This window comes from Populus alba, chromosome 17 (genome assembly GCF_005239225.2).
Source record: "Populus alba chromosome 17, ASM523922v2, whole genome shotgun sequence".
NCBI lineage: Eukaryota > Viridiplantae > Streptophyta > Magnoliopsida > Malpighiales > Salicaceae > Populus > Populus alba.
The window spans coordinates 3263301-3280470 of record NC_133300.1 but is presented as its reverse complement, the minus strand read 5'-3'; the positions used below and the strand labels follow the sequence as shown (position 1 = coordinate 3280470).

General features: G+C 31.4%; 1 protein-coding gene and 2 long non-coding RNA genes across 6 annotated transcripts in view; 1 reads left to right on the top strand and 2 right to left on the bottom strand.

Annotated features, from left to right (window-relative positions):
* Positions 1-342: 342 nt before the first annotated feature.
* Positions 343-1167, bottom strand: LOC118027837 (uncharacterized). 2 transcript variants are annotated; one of them, XR_004683897.2, is made up of 3 exons: positions 1052-1167; positions 558-803; positions 343-441 (listed from the first exon to the last, which is right to left on the bottom strand). It is a non-coding gene; the product is annotated as an uncharacterized lncRNA (long non-coding RNA). The 2 variants fall into 2 exon arrangements; XR_012168277.1 differs by having other exon boundaries at positions 570-803.
* Positions 1168-1373: 206 nt separating this feature from the next.
* LOC118027842 (uncharacterized) overlaps positions 1374-17170 on the top strand; it is a 165043-nt gene continuing 149246 nt past the window's right edge. Inside the window, exons 1-5 of one of the 3 annotated variants that reach the window (XR_004683895.2) lie at positions 1374-1538; positions 1621-1745; positions 2940-3145; positions 3244-3376; positions 10253-10365. The gene's annotated coding sequence lies outside the window, so the exon portion shown is untranslated. Of the gene's footprint in view, positions 1539-1620; positions 1746-2939; positions 3146-3243; positions 3377-3609; positions 3629-10252; positions 10366-17170 lie in introns of those variants that run through there. The other 2 variants (XR_004683896.2, XR_012168289.1) reach the window with 2 other exon arrangements.
* On the bottom strand, positions 7227-8891 carry LOC140954810 (uncharacterized). The gene is made up of 2 exons (XR_012168291.1): positions 8697-8891; positions 7227-8605 (listed from the first exon to the last, which is right to left on the bottom strand). It is a non-coding gene; the product is annotated as an uncharacterized lncRNA (long non-coding RNA).

The following is a 17170-nucleotide window of genomic DNA, read 5'->3' as shown; positions in this document are numbered from 1 at the left end:
ACTCCCTCCACATTTCAGAAAATAGAAAACCACTAAAAATGACCTTATTCAGTTCATCAGGTAATGTGGTTAAAAAAAGAAAAAAGAAAAAAAAAACATAAATACCTCCTCGCTGTCCTAAGCTGACTCCGGTACTCAGCAGTGGTTCCCAGTGCATAACAGCCAAGTAGAAATTCCCAAACTTCTGGCCTAATAGATGGATCCACACCCTAACACGCAGCAAACGATGTCATATAGCTACACAGAAATTTTCAACCTACTTCATAGAGATATGAAACCCAAAATTTAGTCTGGAAAATAAATTCAAGGGGGGGCAAAATATAGCAACAACGAGACAGCATACCCCAAAACTATCAACTTGAGTGCTTTCCGAAAACCCGAAACCTTTCCATTACTATCAAAAGTCGACTCCCACTTCTCCGGCTTAAGCATTTTGCTTACCTGCAACATTAAAAGCACAAAATCCCTATCAAGATTAAAAAAAAAAAAAAAAAAAAAAAACCCTCACCGACAACACGAAATTTATGAAAATAAAAGGTTTGAGCAGTCAATCTTACAGTTATAACAACCTTTATAGGTGATTGAGAAAGACAAGGCTCTCTCATATCCTTCACCATTGTTCCTACTCTCTGTAAATTCACCACCGATATCGCTTTTCCACATTTCCATTGCTTCTCCTCTCTCTCTCCACTAGACATCTACACCAAAAAAAATCCTCCTTTTCTCTCTCTCTCTCTCTCTACTTATTTTTCTCAGTCCTTCCTAAATATTATCGCCGTGTAATTAACTGACAAACTCAACAACTGCAATTGCGAAATCAAAATTAATGAACCCTCATTAACTGAATAATTTGATCAATAATGAAAAAACATCGAATTTAAATAAAAAAATACATGAAATTAATAGATTAACTGGAAATTGGAAACGTCGATCGAAATGGAATAGACATGCAGCAATGATCGGATGATCCGATCAAAATGTATGTACGCATGAAAAAATAAACGTAGAAATATACTCGTATGAGAAAGAAGGTATGTGTACGAATACGTACACATGTACGGAGAGAGCACCTGGAGAAGAAAAGTGAGATCGCGGAGAATGGTGAAGACGAAGAAGATAGGAGGAAAAGGAGGAGGAGGAGTTTGGTGCAGTGTTTTAAGACCCGGCCCGGCGGGTCGAACCGGGACCCGTCCGACCCGGGCCTGTGGCCGGGTCTAAGTAAAAAATAGGCTGGGAATTGGCCCGGCCAGACTCGGTCGACCCGGACCCGGCCAAACCCGGCTGAGACCCGGGTTTTTTTTTTTTTTATACTCTCATGCCCGAAACGACGTCGTTTTGGCCTTTTACAATTAAAAGGCCAAAACGACAATAGCAGAGGCCAGAGAGACGAATGCATTGCAGACCAGACGAAGTGAGAAGAACTGAAGAAGACCTAATTTACAAATTGCAGACCAGACGAACTGAAGAAAACCCATTTCACTCTCAGTCGCGAAGAAGAGCAGAAGACTCTTGATCGCCGTTTCAATTCTGAGCATATGGTGAGATGAGTTTTTACTTGTTTCTTTCTTCTTTCGCTATCCATTCCTCTGTTTCATCTTCTTCCTTCTGTTAAACTTGCAGGAGAGTATAACAGTGGCATGATTGGCATCGATTCTTCCCTCCGTTCAGTTTGTTGATCCATCGATTCTTCCCCCTGTTGACCCATCGATTCCTCCCATCGATCGACCCACCGGTTCTTCCCACAGGTATGTATCTCGGCCTCTCTGTTCTTTTTTTTTTTCCTGCGACTTCAAATGGTCAATCGTGAATAATTCGTTTGCTGTGAAATGTGAATATTGTGAATATTGCTGTCCCTGTTCGTTTGCTGTGAAATGTGAATATTGATGTAGCTGGGAATATTATGCAAGTAGCTGTGAGCCTGTGAATATTGTTGTGTCCCTGTCCCTGTCCCTGTTCGTTGAAATGTGAATATTAATTTGTAGCTGTGAATATTCCTACATTCGTTGAACTGCAGTTGTGAGAATTTGGGTGGGTTGGCCGTAATGTTTCAATAATGTTTTTTTTTTTAGGTTTTTTTGGGTTGACCCGGGTCAACCCACCTGACCTGTGATCCGGAGGATCGACCGGGTCGGGTTTCAAAACTATGGTTTGGTGTCCTCCGTCACCATTTACGAAGAATTTGTTTTTTTTTAGAGAAGAAAATAAGAAAAGAAAAAAGACCGTTTATTCTTCTCTCTTTCTAGTTTTTTATTCTTATTTTTACCCCTGAATTTGTTTTTTCATTTATTTTTTTTATTTAGGAAAAAAATGTTTTCTTTTTTTCTTCAAGAAGTATAAATTCTAATACGATTAATTTATCCTTTATGTTTTATGTTTAAGGGTGTCGGGTCTTTTAAGATATACATACATAAATATATACATATACATATGTATACATATGTATATGTTATTTTGGATTAAATCTAGTTTGACTTACCTTAAAAAAATAGATAGTAGTTAATTTGATTAAAATCTCATTTGACTTTGAAAAACAAAATTCTTCTAGTTTTTTTTTTTTTGGATGCTGAGGCTCTGTTGTTCCCAAAGCACTAAATTCATGCTTCCTTTGTAATCTATCAGTGGCCTATTTACAGGGTAACAACGAGTCTCCTTCTAACTTCTCAACAGTTAGTCTTATCATTCCTAATTATTATTATTTGATGATTTAACAAATATAAAATGAATCACTCCCTATCACATGTCTAAGAATGATTTATTGGGCTAATTGAGTCCATAGATAAGGTCCATAAAAGAATATATGATTATTATTTGGACAAGAAAAATTAATCGGACCTTTATTTGAGATGGAGTTTGTCGTCAACCGAATGTTGGGGTTTGAGAAAAGCCAACCTCCTTCAAGTCTTTATTCTTTAACCACTCCTCATCGTTCCACTTTACAGCCATGGATAAGAAGATCTGAGGAGTGAGAAGACTTGTTGCCAAAAAAATCTGTCGAAATACAAATGTATTTGGAACATTTGTCTTGCGTTGAAGATGTTTTGCCTCCTGCAAAGTCGAGTCTAAGGGAAAAGATGGAAAAAGCGTTATCGTTGCTAGAAGATTCTTTAGGAAGTCGTTGTTTTCCCGTCCAGACATTTTTGTTCGGGTATGTAATCATGGATTTCCAGAATGGACTTCAAATATTCGTTATTTACAGACCGAATGAATGCTTATACCTATCAGATGCCATCTCTTGTGGAGTAGGTGGTATTATTGCCCTTCCTCCGGTCTTTGAATCTGATCAACCCAAGTATTGCTGTGCTGTGCTGGAGTTTGTGACCAAGGAGGAGAAACATGATTTTGATTTAGAGACGGAAAAAGTTTTCCAGGCCTCCAGGTTTGTTTTCATTACATATATTTTTTCAATCAGATTTTGGATAACGTTGAAAATACTACCCAATTTATTATCAGGATTTAGGAGAATAAGAAAGAGATGAAAGAAAGTAGATTTCCTTGGCATATCGAGTTTGAAGTCAAAGTTATTGTTTTTTCTACTTTTGAAATCTCATAAAATGTGAATTTTCCCCCATTAGCTTCATTTTCTGTGATCTCTGTGTTTGCATTTGCTAGTGTTTCTGAGGTGAAATAATCTTTAAGCTTTAAATTAGAGCTGACGAGGCATTCCTTATTACAACTGCACTAGCTTGAGTCCAGAATATCTGTGCCATTGAATTATATGTGCAAAGTGACATTGGTCTTGTTTGAAGGTGTTATAAACTCTGTATAAGCCCAACTATTTCCAGGCTGCCGATTTACGGATCAATTTACAACCTCGACTTCGTCCTGAGGTATTTATCAGTAGTACCTTACAGTTTTTTTTATGCTAAATTAGGCTGTCTTCTGCTTTGTCTAATATAATTTTTTTCCCAGTGTTTTTCAAGGGATCAAAGAGCTGAGTTAACAGAAATAGCTAATGTTACCAGAGCTGTATGCCTAACACACAGATTGCCACTTGCTCTAACATGGATTCCTTGTGATTATACCTGGGGAGCTGTTGATGATATTTCAAAATCTCATTGCAGATTATGTAATTCAGATTTTTTGAGGACATGTGAACTTTCAATAGAGCGTATAGCTAGTTATTCAGATGAGGAGATGCAAGGCTTTGTGAATGCTTGTGAGCAACTATTTCTGAACACAGGGCAAGGTGCTGCTGGACAAGCCCATCGAACATATCTTCCTTCCTTTGAGCCTGATGTGAAGGAAAAGCATGTCAGCGAGTATCCTCTTGCTCATCACGTTCGAAAGTATAATTTGAATGCTGCAGTTGCAATCGTGCCAAGGAGCACTGGTGCTGGTTGTAGCTATATATTAGAGTTCTTTCTCCCTCATGACAGATATTTTAGAGCAACAAGATTTGGTTACAATCCTGAAGATTAAACTACGGGAAACTTGTAAGAGCTTGAGAATGTTTTCAGAAGCAAAATTAGTCGGGGAACGAGGTTCTAAAGTTAGTAAAAAGAATGCTCCAAATGCTGATGGTAATATGTTCACCGTATGTGCTTATAATAAAAGACGAAAGGTATCTGAAGCGTGCAAATGGTTCGACAAGGTTAAAGAAAAGAATGGTGTAGAAAAGAAGCATCCAGGGTAAGGCAAGAAGGGAACTTCAAATCTGCACAAGCACTTAAAATGATGCGGTATGGGCCATATGTAAAGGATGCAAAAACAAGTATACATGGGATAGCAAGAAAGGAACTTCAAATCTACACAAACACTTGAAAAGTTGTTCAAAAAATAGACGGAGAGATGCAAAAACAAATATGTTTGTTTAATGACGAAGAGAATGAAGTTATCTTCCCTGATCTCCTTAAATGTGAGATCTGACTCGTTTGTGAAGCATCCGGTGTCCTTAGAAGGTGATGCTAGATAACTTCATTCTCTTCGCCATTGAACAAACATATTTGTTTTTGCATCTCTCCGTCTATTTTTTGAACAACTTTTCAAGTGTTTGTGTAGATTTGAAGTTCTCTTCTTGCTATCTCTTATATACTTGTTTTTGCATCCTTTATATATGACCCATACTGCACCATTTTAAGTGCTTGTGCAGATTTGAAGTTCCCTTCTTGCCTTACCCTGGATGCTTTTTTTCTACACCATTCTTTTCTTTAACCTTGTCGAACTATTTGCACACTTCAGATACCTTTCATCTTTTATTATAAGCACGTACGGTGAACATATTACCATCAGTATTTAGAGCATTCTTTTTACTAACGTTAGAACCTCCAGTTGAAGATATTCAAGATGCGTAGAATGTGGGACGCCCAGGTGAGGGTAAGGGAGATTTTGTAGGCCGATTCCTAAAGAATTTTTAATCTTTAAGCAACGATAACGCCTTTTCCATCTTTTCCCATAGAGTCAACATTACAGAAGGCAAATCATCATCGACGCAAGACAAATGTTTTTTGGGCAACAATTTTTCTCACTCCTCAGATCTTCTTATCCATGGCTGGAAAGTGGAACGAAAGAGGAGTGGTTAAAGACTTGAAGGAGGTTGACTTGTTGACTTTTGGCATTGGGTTTTTAAAACTAATTTATTTTCTGCCCTTTAAATTTACTGATATTTTTCCTCTATTCTCGTAGTTTAATTGTTTTGCTTTTCTAGACTAAAAAAAGCGCTAACAAGGAAGTGGCTGAGAATTTCAAGTGCATTTGGATTGTCCTGCCTAAATTTATAAGCTCAATCACCATCTTGTTATGTAATCATTGAAAAGAGGATAAATTTGAAAGAACTTCAATCTTGACTTGACTTCTAATTTTGATCATAATTAACGAGGAAGCTTCCTCTGGCGCACTTTGCTCCATCAGTTTTCATCTCTCCATGTTTTACATGGGTGTTACATTTACAGGCTACAAGAACAAGAAGTTTCATCAGGGTAAATAAAAAATATAATATCCTAATTGACAAAAGCCAATATATTTAAAACTGTTAGTTGCAACAAAAGGGTTTTCTGCAGATCCATACTATTTCCACAGTTTTTTGCGTTTGTTATAAATTTTCTTTTTCGTGAAAGAAATACACTTTGATGGATCATCTGAATTCTCCTGGACAACACGAGTATAAGGAAATTTTGTTTTTCATGTAGTGGACTTGTAAAATTAAACAGAATAAGATGTTAGCTGTACAAATATGATCTTGGAACCTACCTGGCAGATACCAATTTACATAATCTTCCATCTTCCTCTTAACTAAAGTCATGGCATCAGATATCGTAGAAAGGACGTTATCATCAAGCCAAGTCTTTGGTCTTAGTGAGTATAGTTCCCTCCGAGATAAATGATAATTCTTGCAATGAACAATAGTCTCACTAGCAGAAACAGGTACATAATAGGTTCATAGCAGTTTGCATTTATATAATATTTATATGGTATATATGAAATGATGAAACAACTTATATGGCATATTGTTTGCATAGCTGAATGCATTTAAGATCACCAGTTGACCTATTCTAATGGGCTTTATGAACTTTTTTCTTCCACAACATTTTCACAAACCAGTTGGTTAACCTGGACGCCCTTTTTCAAAGATGATATACATTAGAACTACCAAAAAGTTTGGTCCTTCACAGATTTCAGAGTGGAAAGACCATTGAATGTCCCACAGCAACCAAAGGTATGAAAGTCTTTCTTATTATCTAGCCAACATGCAGTTCGACAGCGATAACGAGAGGTTGGAAGTGGTACTAAGATTGCTAGCGAGTGATGTCAACTCATGCAGGAATGATTTGGCTTCTAAGGCTGAGGCATATTGTGAGCAGAGGTTTGGAAATCATTGAGAATTTTTGGTAAGAAATAAGAATATGAAAGACATAAATCATCGATAGGAAAGAAAGTATTCAGACAACATATAAGAATTCAACTTCAAGAAAGCTTACCAGAGAATGTGGGCTCCATGAGAAAGGAACTCAATGCTCATCAGATCAAATGTGAACGGCTATCATTGTAAACAAAATAGTATAATTGGTATAGGCATAAAATGGAAATATGGTAAACAGTCATCTGGTTGCCTTGCTCCTCCTGCTCATTCTTGTGGGGATTCCTGCGGCATATTATGGTTCTAAAATGCAGATAACTCTAATATTTTCCTAATTAAAATGTAGCATATTATGGTTCTAAAATATAGTAGCAAGGGAAAGGAACTTATTTATCAACAACATACCAATAGGGAGTACTTAAAGGGAACAAGAGGATCTTAAAGGGAGAAACTTATTTATGAACAACATTTTGTTCTCTCTCCATGACAAACAATTTATGCCCTTTCTTTCCTTTTATTAGGTTTTTAAGTGAAAACAGGCTGCTAGTCAAGTCATCTAAAGATACAAGAGAACAAAAGCTTCTGCAATATAGTATACAGTAAAGCGAAGCTAAACATTTTCATCTTTGAATTAAAATATGGTTTCTCCTTCACAGAGACAAGTTCCAGAACAGCACAGCAGGACATGTCATCTGGATCAAAGATCAATGCAAAAGAACCTCGTACTTCATGATCAGATGCATGCTTTGCCTGTAAGTACTCAGGCTTGCTATAATAAATTACACTTGAAGTCCATTCTAGAATCTTAGAGATAAACACACGACCAGGAAGGTCTAGTGGTAAACCATGCTAGCATTTGGTCAAACCAAGAATGGTTGCTCTGAGGTACTCAACAAGTATTGATCCCCGCTCCTTATGGAAACCCACACCTGCACTTAAATAACCCCTATAGATGAATCCTTGAACAAGGATAATGCCTCTAGCATCCTCTCAGCAAGTGATGATGGCCCAGTTCGCTGAGAAATAATACAATCTGAGGTGTTTTGGAAACAGTTTTGTGGACCAGCACCACTACTGTGTTTTGCACCCAGATCATCAGCATCAATACAATCTTAGGGATAACCAAAATACGAATACGTTTGCTGAAGCACCACATTATCTCCACCATTGTAAGAAGTCCCATAAGCATTTATTTTATCCAGCAAGGGAGTAGAAGTTTGTTCTGCAAAACTTTCTGCACACAGGATGGATAGGATGTTGATGGAAAAGATGGCATCCCATCGAAGGCAAGCATTTGATCCATAGCTGACGGGCTACCGAACCATCCAACATACATATCACAATTCCTAATCTCTGAAAAAAAGTTGAATGGGTCCTCCAACAATGAATTCCTAAGAGAATCATCGAAAGGGGTGACACTATCTATTTCAGCTCTTGGCCAAAACCAATAACCCATCCATATTTCTTTCGACGAGAAGGGGTTCTCCATTGTTGTTAGTTATATAACTAACCAAAATACTCTCCCCTCTTTTCAATCACAATACCATACAAAGAACTCAATTGACTCAATTCCTCGTTTCCTAATATCTTCCTTCTCTTGCATAACTTCAAATCTTTCAAAGTTTCAGTCTTTCTGCTCAGATATTTATCTACCCGCAAAACAGAACAGCTCAATTTCCTCTGTTTACCTTTTTTTTTTTGTTTTTGAATAACTAAAAGCAACTCAATAATTACACTTGAAAAGCCTAACCTTTTACCTGTTTCGACAGAAATAACCCGGAAAGCAAAACCGCACTTTCTTCAACCCTGCACCTGCACACACCAAGAAATCAAGATACATCAGCGTTCAGCAGCCAATAAACAAATATCTCAACATCCATGGTTTAATTAGTACATCACTCACCTCCTTTCTATGAGTAGCAAGGACAGTCTAGTAATATGACATCCAAAAATTTATAGAATACATAGCCTCCGTGATTCACTGCAACATATTTCCACACTCCAATATCAACAATAACACAGCAAACCCACCTCCAAAATTGTCTTCTCTATACATATAAGCACATAGATAAACCTAAATATAAGTAAAGACTCTGCCTTTTTCTGCGCGTGTATAAAGCTTGAGTTTTTTTTTTTTTTTTCTTGGGTTTTTCTTAGAAGTTGTACAAAAAGGCACCGATTATGAAATATCATAATCGGTGTTTGTTTGTTTTATATTTTAAAATTTCTTTAAAAAAATATTTTTTTTATTTTTCTATTTTAAATTAAATTTTTTAATATTTATTTGATATTAAAAATAATTTTTAAAAATTATTTAATATGATTTTAATATATTTTAAAATAAAAATATTTTAAAAAATAATTTTTATTATGCTGCGAACATCCTTTTAACTGTAGTCAAAGAGATTTGATTTCTATTTAAAATTAGCATTTGAAAACAGAAATTTATACAAATTGATTTAAATTGAAAAAGCAAAATAATTATTATTATATTATTTTAGAAAATGTTGCCAAAATACCCCAGACCAACATTGTTTACTCTTTGGATTTTCAAAATTTTTTTTTTTTTAATTTTATCTTTGAACTTTTTAATTACATATTAAGCTACATTTAAGGCCATTAAATCAAATTTATTAGTTAACAAAGTAGTAAATAGGTGATGGTTTAAAAATTCTTATAAAAAGGTTATTTTGGTCCTCAATCTTCATATATTATATATATTTGGTCTCTAAATATCTTTTCAATTGAATTTTGATATAAAAATTTAATTTTATTAATTTTAGTCTTTAGTTTAAGAGGGAGATATAGAGGTCATTAGATTCTGAGAATATAAAAAAAAAATTATCATTAACAATGATTTTAACCATCCAAACGATGAATATTAATATCAAATGATTTTATTTGATGAGTATAGTTTATATTAGATATTTTTCTTGTTATTTTGAAAATTCTTAAAAAATAGATTTAAGTTTGAATTTTTTTTTTTGTTTCGGATTGATTTTAAATTTTGAAACGATTTTATATTTTTTAAGATCATGAATTAGTTTATAATATTTTCTTGATATTTTAGATTTAAAAAAATAAGTTTTTTAACCATGAAATCATAGATCTCGTTTTTCTAGCTAGCACAATGGAGTGTTATTGCTGTGAAGTGCTGCTGGAGCTTATGAACATGGAGGAGAAACGGGATTTTGATCGGAAGCAAAAAGTTTACCAGGCTATCAAGGTTTGTTTTCATTAAATATATTTTTTCAATCAGATTTTGGATAACGTTGAAAATACCACTCAATTTATTATCTGGATTTAGGAGAATAAGAAAGAGATGAAAGAAAGTAGTTTTCCTTAGCGTATCGAGTTCGAAGTCAAAGTTATCGTTTTTTCTACTTTCGAAATCTGATAAAATGTGAATTTTCCCCCATTAGCTTCATTTTCTATGATCTCTGCGTTCGCATTTGCTAGTGTTTCTGAGGTGAAACAATCTTTAAGCTTTAAATTAGAGCTGACGAGGCATTCCTTATTACAACTGCACTAGCTTGAGTCCAGAATATCTGTGCCATTAAATTATATGTGCAAAGAGACATTGGTCTTGTTTGAAGGTGTTATAAACTCTGTATATGGTTCAAAATGAGTTCTTCAGAACACTTGTCTGCGATCTGCAGCCAAAGTTTCAACTCTGTTCACAAGACACTGTTCAGGCTGATGCTCTTTCTATTTACAGACAAGAGAAAGAGAAACTAGTGAAATATCTTGATAATCTCTCATCTCTATTCAGTATAACAATTGATTTGCAGTCATACGGTGATAACAAGATGTCCTGCTGCTTGACCATGCATTTTATTGATGATGAATAATAAGATTTTGGCTTTCAGGAGTATAGAGCATGATTATATGAATGAAGCTTTGAAAGATGTGCTAGTGGAGTGGAACATCATTAAGAAAGTGCACTTCATGTTTGCAGAAATTGCTCCACCAAACAGTCAAATGACTAGAGAATTCAGAACTAAGCTTCTCAGTAAATTCCCACATATTTTTCAGGAAATTTAATACTAGCAGCAGTAAAGCTTCAAAGTCTACAAGGGACACCACATATTTTATGTAAGAAACGTCATTTAGATTACAGCTAGTTTGTTGTTTTGGAGCCATATTTAGGTTTGTTAAGGTTGGTTGTGGTAATACGCTTGTTTATCCGTCCATTCATTCATTTATAAAACATTTCCTGGTGTGTTTTACCAGTTAAATTTGGTTGTTCATCAAATGAAAAGACATACTGGCAAGATCGGGAGGAATGCTGCCATAAAGATTATACGACATTTGGCATATTTTAGGACCTTAAAGTCATCCTGAAGATTCCCTCATAAAATTATCTTCCTAATGCTTCTAGTGGTCTTCCACTGTGAAAATAAATTAAAATAATATTTTTTATTTTTAATATTTACTACATCAAAACTATAAAAAATACATAAAAAAATAATTTAATACATTTACAGTAAAACACTATTTTAAAGTATATCTAGAAACCAAAGCTACCGCAATCAAATACGTTGCTTTTCAACTGTAAAAGTGGCCTTCCCTAAACCTGAGATTCACTCCGTCACTCTCTAACTTGTGCAATATAAGAAAATTCACCTCACAGAAGCAGCAAATCAAGCAACAATTGCATGTTAATGCTAAAAAAAATCATTAACTTTCATTAATACTAGATGCCATCCCTGCGTGCTGCCGTGAGCTTATAGCAGGCTTGTGTGTTATCATGAACTTATAAAAAAAAACATATAAAAAATTATACGGAGAAAGATTGTTCCAATCTATAATTTTTTGAAAAAAAATAAAAAAAATTTAAAAAAAAACATAAAAAAACAAAAGGTAAAAAAAACCATACAGGAAACATTGTAGCAATTTATAGTGTTTTCATAAAAAAATATATAATTGTAATTCTCAACCAGCTCAATATTAAAAAAATAAAATCGACAAAAATAATTTTGAAAAAATTCATAACAAAAACAAATATGTGGGGAACGAATATAGCAATTCATGATATTTTAAAGAAAAAAATACAAAACAAAATTCTTAACTAGCTTAATATTAAAAAAGTAGAAGCAATAAATACAATTTTTGAAAAAAATCATATAAAAAAAGAAAAAAAAAGACCCATATAGAGAAACACTATATCAATTTACAATGTTTTGTGAGGAAAACTACAGTTATAATTCTTAATCAACTCAATATTAAAAAAATAAAATCGAGAAAGATAATTTTGAAGAAAATCATTAAAAAAAACATAAAAAACCATGTTGAGAAACACTGTAGCAATCCAAAATGTTTTAAAGAAAAAACAAATCATAAAGCTAAATTCTTAATCATCTCAATATTTAAAAAATTAATTCAACAAAGATAATTTTAGAAAAAAAACATGTGGAAAAATACTATAGCAAAACAAAACTATATGAAGAAACACTGTAACAATAGACAATGTTTCAAATAAAAAAACTATAAACCTAAATTCTCTATTAATTTTGGGATAATTTTGGGGGAAAATGAAAAAAAAAAAAAGCATGTGGGGAATGGGAAAACAAACAAAACATACGGGGAATGAATTATTATTTTTTTTTAAATTTACCCAAGCCCCTCGAGTATATATACCCACAATTCTTTTATTTCTACTATCAAAAATAAATTCTTTAAAATACATATTTTAATTTATTTTTAAATAATAAATACTTTAAAAAATAAATACTAGCAGTTTAAAGTCTACAAGTGGCACCACATGTTTTATATAAAGAAACGTCATTTAGATTACAACTAGCTTTGATACACGCGCGATGTTCGCATGTCATTTTTTTTTTGTATAAAAAATATTTTAAAAAATAAAAATTTAAAAATCTTGGGTTTTTCTGTAAAGTTATACCCAAGAATCTTGGGTTCGGCTGTAACGTCTAACCTAAAAGTAATATTTATAATATTAATAATAAAATTAAACTTGCATGATCCAAGTTTAAGTGAGCCTGGCTGTAACACCAGACCCAAGAATATTAGATGTGGGTATGGCTATAAGGTCGTGTCATAAAAGTGTGAAAATTAAATAGAGTAATTAAAAAAAATAAAGAAAAAACATCAACAGAAAGGAAAAAACTAATGAAGAAAAAGAAAAAAAAAAATTGAATTAATTGGGTTAACCCCTTAAACCAGGTTATCCCGTAAAACCTGGGATTTGCGTCATGAAAGTTTGATAACTAAATAGAAAAAAAAAAATGACAGGTTTACCCAAAATTAACCGGGCTAATCCATCAAACTAAGTTAACCCATCAAGCCCAAGATACGTGTCATGAAAATTTGATAATTAAATAGAAAGAAAATTAACTTTAACAAACTAAACTAAATGAAAAAAAGCAACTTGTCAAATCAGGTTAACCTATCAAACCTGAGATTCATATCATGAAAATATGATAACTAAATAAATAAAAAAATTTAACATTAACAAAATAAATCAAACAAAAAAAATTCATTAAAAAAAATTAAAAAGAAAAAACAAAAGAAAAAAACAGTCATATAATATAATACAATATAATAATAATTATAATGAAAAAACGTGGGGAAAGCTAAAGCTAAAGCTAAATTTTCAACCAACTCAATATTAAAAAAATAAATTTAACAAAGATAATTTAAAAAATAAACATGTGGGGGAAACACTGCAGCCAAACAAAAATCATGTAAGGGAAACATTGTTGTAATCCATAGTATTTTTTTTTTTTTTTGAAAAAAAGCTACAAAGCTAAGTTCTCAACCAACTTAATATACAAAAAAAACTGAGATCCGTGTAGTAAAAGAATGATAGCTAAATTAAATTTTTTTTTTCACATTAACAAACTAAATTAAACAAAAAAAAATAATTAAAAGAAAAAAGAAAAAAAATAAAACAAAAAAAAGTCAAGGGTTTCATTGTGTACATAGTGATACATTATATGTAAAAACAACAAAAGAAACAAAAGCGAGGGACAAAAAAAACAAAACTGCTACAGTGAAAAACCTACGCGTTAAAAAAAACATGTAAAAAAAAAAAAAACAAAAAAAAACAAAAAAAAGGAAAAACTGCTACAGAAAAAAAAAACAAAAACGAAAAAAAAATGCCAAAGAAAAAAAAAACTGCACAAAAAAAAAAAACTGACATAAAAAATACTGCACAAAAAAAAAACTTTAGCTACAGTGAATTTTCCACGCGTTTTAGAGTTCTTATTAATATATATATATATATACTTGAGGGGCTTGGGCAATATTGACATTCTTGGTGCCATGTGGCACCCATGTTTTATATATATACTAGATGCAATATCCACGCGATATCACGGGCTTGTGGCATGCTTGTACATTGTCATGAATTTGTGGAAAAAATAAATAAATAAATTATATAAAAAAAACTGTTACAATCAACAATGTTTTTCAAGGAAAAAACTAAAAAACTAAATTCTTAACCAGATTAATATTTAAAAAATAAAATGAAGAAAGAAAATTTTAAAAAAAATCATAACAAAAAAAATTGAAAGGAAAAAAAAACCATGCTAGGAAACATTGTAACACTCTATATTGTTTCATGAGGAAATTTATAATTATAATTATCAACTAGCTCAATATTAAAATCAATAAAGATAATTTTGGAAAAAATCATAAAAAAAATGTGGAGAACACTGTAGCAATCCACGATGTTTTAAAGAAAAAAAACTACGAAGCTAAATTCTCAACTAGCTCAATATTAAAAAAATAAAATCGATATAGACAATTTTAGAAAAAAAAATAAAAAACAAATAAAAAAAAAACCATATGGAGAAACACTGTAACAATCCATAGTGTTTTAAAGAAAAAAACTACAAAGCTAAATTTTCAACCAGCTCCATATTAAAAAAGATAAAATCAACAAAAACAATTCTGGAAAAAAAAAACATAAGAAGAAGGAGACAATTTTGAAAAAAAAAGCAAAAAATGGAAGAAAAAAAATCATGTAGAGAAAATTAAAGCTGAATTCTCAACTTGTTCAATATTAAAACAGAAATTCAACAAATATAATTAAAAAAAAAACATGTGGGGAAACACTATAGCAAAAAATAAAAACCATGTGGAGAAACATTGTAGCAAATCACAGTGTTTTAAAGAAAAAATTACGAAGCAAAATCGACAAAGATCATTTAAAAAAAAAATAGAAAGAAAAAAATTCATAAAAAAAACCATGTAATGAAATATTATAGTAATCCATAATGTTTTAAAAAAAAATTACAGAATTAAATTTTCAAATAGTTTAATATTAAAAAAAATCGATAAAGATAATTTTGAAAAAAATAACACAAAAAAAATAAAAATAAAAATAAAAATAAAAAAGAAAGAAAACAATCTTGGAAAAAAAAAAGAACATAGAAAGCCCAAAAATAGAGAAAACAAATGGGAAAAAAAGGAAAGACATAAAAAAATAATCAAACAGGAAAAAGAAAAAAGAAAAAGCATGTTGCGTGGAAAGTTAGAATTACTTTCCCCAACGCGTTTAAAGTATTAGTTAATTGTAATGTCACCTTTCTTTCAAAACCAATTAACAAATTTACAAATTGCCCAAGCCCCTCGAGTATATATATATAGCCACAAAGCAAACAAGAAAGCCTGGTGAAACAAGATAGACCCAAGATCAAATTAATGAAGAGCTGAGGAAAGAACTGCACTGACTGTATACCATAAGTATTCTTGCAAATAAAGCTGAATATTCAGGTGATTCTCGATCTGTTTCTTTTTTACAACAATAAATTAAAGTTTTTTGCATTTTATTCTGTGTGCAAATTCTCTCTGAGCTTTTGAGTTAATTTGTTTCTCTGTGTGCAAAAACTAAAAATAAAAGGAATTTTTTTTGAACTATTAAATAAATATATAATTTTTTTAAGGTTAATTAATTATTAACTCATTAACATGAATTTTTAAAGTTAACAATAAAGTTTTAATTCAAATATACTATTTAAAATATTAAAAAATTAAATTTAAAAATATATAAAATTAAAGTGAAAATAAAAATAAATTTACTATTGAAGTTACATTCTTCGATGTTTTGTGAAATATAATTCATCTACAATCGAATCTGAATTGATATTGTAATAACCCATCAACCGAGATAAAATAACAATCTTATATCAACTTAAAAATAAAATAATTAAATATTTTCCCTATCTCAACTTCTAATTCCGTCTCTTGATTTTTCTCTAAATTAGTGTTTTATAAGTTGGACTTTCTAAGTTTACAAGATTATTCTTTTACTTTTAAAAAAAATTTTCCTTGGATTTTTGTTTTTTATGTTCTTTCCTTATTTTTGTCTCTTTCTTTTTCGCCTTTTCTTTTCTTTCTTTTTCTATTCTGCTTCTGCCGAGCCAGCAACATATAAAAGGAAAAAAGAGCTGATTTATTTTATTTTTTAACGGCAAATAATCAGTTTACCATTAATGAGTCGTTTTGTTTTTATTTGACGGTCTTTTATTTTATTAGCACTACCAAGCTCCGTTCATCCTAAAATTTTAAGTAGATTTTATTCAATATATTTTAAGATCCCTTGTAAAATTTCAGCTCAATTTGATAGTTGGATTGAAAATTACGTTAAATAACATAAAATTAGTCAAATTGTGATTTTTTAATTAAATTTCTAAATTTTTCCAAAACTTTTGAAATTTTAACTCAAGTTAAAGCATTATATTAAAAGGTTCCACATAAATTTTTAGAATTTTTTGATAACTCAATCAAGAGTTATAAATTTATTTTACATAAAACTAATAAAAAAAAATATTAATACAATCTTAACCTCAGCCATAGCCAACTCAAACCTTTAACATGCCTCCTCCCTTGACCATAAATATTCTTGCATATAAAGCTGAATATTCAGGTGATTCTTGTTCTGTCTCTCTTTTACAACAATAATTTAAGGTTTTTTGCATTTTTTTCCTGTATGCAAATTCTCTCTTAGCTTTTGAGTTAATATGTAGACTTTGAAGTGCGGCTAGTATTTATTTTTTTAAAATATTTTTTATTTAAAAATAAATTAAAATATATTTTTTAAAGAATTATTTTTTGATATTAAAAATAAAAAAATTATATTTCCTTAAAAATATTTTTAAAACGAAAAGTAAAAATCTAAAATAAAAAAAAAAACTTTTACGAATTATATATAAAAAAACTTGTATAAAGGTATCACAAGCACACAATTCCGAAAGTTTTTTTCGTTTCTTATAAATTATTTCAGTCTTCTCAAGCTTTATAGGATACAGCATAAGAAAATCATGGAGAATAATACTCTAGAATATGTGTCCCGACTCTAGCATAAAGCACGACAACTAGCATCAAAGCAGCTAACACGTCTGTCGACAA